The sequence below is a fragment of the Sinocyclocheilus grahami genome, unplaced genomic scaffold, assembly GCF_001515645.1.
Source record: "Sinocyclocheilus grahami isolate Dianchi unplaced genomic scaffold, SAMN03320097.WGS_v1.1 scaffold170.1, whole genome shotgun sequence".
NCBI lineage: Eukaryota > Metazoa > Chordata > Actinopteri > Cypriniformes > Cyprinidae > Sinocyclocheilus > Sinocyclocheilus grahami.
In genome coordinates this window covers 1,867,775-1,871,567 of record NW_015505349.1, presented here as the reverse complement: position 1 = coordinate 1,871,567, position 3,793 = coordinate 1,867,775, and positions in this window count along the sequence as shown.

Genomic DNA, 3,793 nt, shown 5'->3' with positions numbered 1-3,793 from the left:
ACAGGGACAGCCCGAAGGGCAGGACCTTGTACTGGTATGCCCGCCCCTCGAACGCAAACCGCAGGAATGGCCTGTGGCGCGGAAGGATCGAAACATGAAAGTACGTGTCCTTCAGGTTGATCGCTGCGAACCAGACGGATACACGGATACACCTGAAAATGCATTTCTGCGTGAGCATCTTGAACGGGAGCCGGTGAAGGGCCCGGTTCACGACCCAAGATAGGTAGATAGGTCTCAACCCACCGCCTTTCTTGGGTACAATAAAGTAAGGGCTGTAAAACCCCGACCTCATATCGGCTGGAGGGACCGGCTCTATCGCGTCCTTCGCCAGTAGGACTGCGATCTCTGCACGCAAGACAGGGGCATCTGCTGCTTTCACTGACGTAAAGTGGACGCCCCTGAACTTGGGAGGGCACCGGGCGAACTGAATCGCATAGCCGAGCCTGACGGTTCGACGGAGCCATCGAGACGGGCTGGGTAGCTCTAGCCAGGCTCCCAGACGCCGCGCAAGTGGCATCAACGGAACTACAGGCGTACCCGCAGTGGGGCAGCGTGAAAGAACGCAGGGACCCGGCCCGGGCGTCTCTTTGCCGGTCCGAGGCGGGGTCTGGGTGTGTGCAACACTCTTGGAGACCTGCTCCAGGGGCACTCTTGCACGGAGGAACGCAAGGTCTGACCACGGGGTGAAGGTTTGGCGGAAGGCCAGTGTCACTTGGACCCGGAAGGTGCCGCGTTGCCACCCCCACCTCGGGACTCGGCCATGGAGCCAGTGCTGCAGTGGTCTCATATGGCTGCCATATACCCCAGGAAGGTGTGTGGGTAGTCCGTTGTTTCATCTTCCCGATCCGGGGGAGGGAGTGGTGCATTCACCACCTCCCGAAGAGCAACTTCCTCCATCTCTGGGTCGCCCGTCTCAGGGCCACTTGCTCTTTTGCTTACCGCCAGGTCTGGCGTTGGGGGGGGGCCGGGGGGGGGGGGGCGGCTGCCCTGCGACCGGCTCCATGGCGCATCTTTTTGCTGCAAACACTGCGCGGGAGCGGGGGCGGTGGCCGGGGGCACTGCCACCGGCGGCCGGGTGGAGGCAGCAGCTGCATGCCGGGGCAGGATGTGTTTGATGGCCTCAGTCTGTTTTTGGGCAGCGGAGAACTGCTGGGTGAAGTTCTCCACTGTGTCGCCGAACAGGCCGGTCTGGGACACGGGGGGCGTTTAGGAAACATGTCTTGTCCACCTCGCGCATGTTGGCCAGATACAGCCAGAGATGGTGCTCCTGGACCACCATAGTGGACATTGCATGACCCAGAGACCGCGCCGTAACCTTCGTTGCTCGTAGCACGAGGTCCGTCGCGGTGCAGAGCTCCGGGAGAACTTCCGGGTCGTGACCACCCTCGTGCAAGTTCCTCAGTTCCTTGGCCTGGTGTACTTGCAGCAACGCCGAAGCGTGTAAGGTGGACACAGCTTCTCCACAGGCCGTATACGCACTGCCGATCAGAGCCGACGAGTGCCTACAGGCTCGGGAGGGGAGCAACGGTTTGCCCCGCCAAGTGGTAGCGGCATTTGGACACAATTGCATTGCAGCAGACCGCTCCACCTGGGGAACTCCCGTATACCCCCTCGCTGGACCCCCATCAAGGGTGGTGAGGGAGGATGAGCCACCGGGGCGGTTTCTGGCAGTAAAAGGTGCCGTCTATGACCTCATCATGCACCTCCGGGAAGAAAGGCACTGGGGTGGGGCCCTGAGAACCAGCGCAGGCCACCCCGAGAAACCAATCGTCCAACCTTGAGGGTTCGGGACGCAGTGGAAGATTCCATTTGAGCCCGACTCTCTCGGCGGCCCGGGAAAGCATAGCCATCATTTCCGAGTCTGTATCCGGCACCGCTGGCTGCCCAGAGGGTGGCAACGCTGACAGATCTTCATCCCCAGAAAAGTCTGGCTCACCCTCCGATGCTGCGACCGACATCCGATCGACAGGGGGAGCCTCGGAAGAAACAGGTGGTATCCCCCGGGAGGATCCAGCCTGCTCTCTCGAGGGCTCCGCTGGCTTCGAAGTGCCAGCTGGTTCGGGCATCCCCTTCCTTGTAGGAGGGGAATTCCTCACCGTGACCGTGAGACCAGTCCGCCCACTGCCAGAAAAAGGGTACCCCCGGCTGCCACCAGAGGGAACCCCAGATCTAGGCAGTGGCACGGGCACTCCGCCCCCTTGCAGGTAACGGAGTCTGGTCCGCAACTCCGAGATGGTCATTCCCCCGCAATGGGAGCATGAGTCATCCACGGAAAGCCGCCTCAGTGTGCTTCACGCCCAGGCACGAGAGGCAGCGATCGTGACCATCACCCGGCGCCAGGTAACGACCGCACCCAGAAACACACGGGTGGTAAGACATCTTTAAAAAGACGCGTCTTCAAAAAGACATTCCACCTGTGAAGCTCTTTTAGTATGGAAAATTGCTCTTTCAGTGTACTGAAGCACACAGGGGAGATGGCCGTCTGCAACACACACAGGGGTAGTGCAGCCTGCTGTGTGCAACCCACTCGACACGGGAAAACCACCGCTGCTGAAGCACCGTACCACCAGCAAGAGAGCCCACAAAGAGCGTACTTGACTCGTAGTCTTTACTCTCTACTCGTAGAAGGTCAGGAGCAGAACGATAGAACCGCTCGGCTCCGAAGCGAAAAGCTGAATATGCGCTGCATCTGCTGCCTACTTATACTCACTCTGTGATCAGCAGCAGCTGGATGCAATAATCATATGCCAATGTGCATTGGCTCATTTAGTTTACACTCGAAGTGGATTGGTCTCTCTAAGCGAGATCCCAATTTCGTAGGTCATCCGACGTGACGTCGAGAGTGACCGACTGAAAGGGAACTCGCATTCATAAAGTAGCCTTGTTGAAAAGTTTGGGTGAGTAAGGGCAAAACGCACAAGATGCAGTACTTTCAGTGACCTGTAATAGGCAGTATCACGTCTTTTGTAGCAGAAATAAACTGCTGCAGAAAAAGCTAGGTCCATGCAAAATGTAATGTGTAACTGCAACACTCATTTCAAATGAAGTGGAGTAAAGAGTTCAGATACTCATTCAAAAATGTAGTGAAGTAGAGAGAAAAAGTTGCTACTATCTTTGATACTCAGTACAGTTACAAAGTATCCAAAAAGATACTCAAGTACAGTAACTAATTACATTTACTCCAACACCTCTGCTCAAAAGTACTAAAATTACTATTATTTAAAAGTGCAAAAGTGTCTGATGTTAAAAATATTTGAATGAGAACAACCTTTTAGTTTATCTTTTGGTAACAGCTGCTGACATAAAAAAAAAGTTTAAGCAAAGGGGAAACTAAAGAGACAAGTGTCTGTGTCTGTAGGACAGGTCTGGTCAGACGGTGTGTGGTGGTGGAAAAACTCAAACTGGCCTTCTTAAAACATATCTTAAAACAAGCCATTCATTAGACAGGAAGGAGGTAGGAGGGAATATTTCTGACAGACTCTGTTTGTGTGTGTGACTAAAAGGGTGGGCCACTCATAATGTAATTTCTCAATGTCTTCCAGCTGAGTCCTGTGACGTCACCAGAGATTTTGGGGCTAAGATGTGGTTAAGGATCTGGGGTCCGCAGAACCCACCAGAGGACTACACTGATACCTTAAACATGGGCCTGTAACCTAAACCGCAAACCCTATTCAGCCACATGCCCCCCACCTGTCAGTTCCTGACTTAACCTTGGCCTGTGTGTTGAACCTGATCGAACCGAGGTCTAAAATTAAAGCCAACACCTGTTCTAAACCCAAATCAACACCCTAAA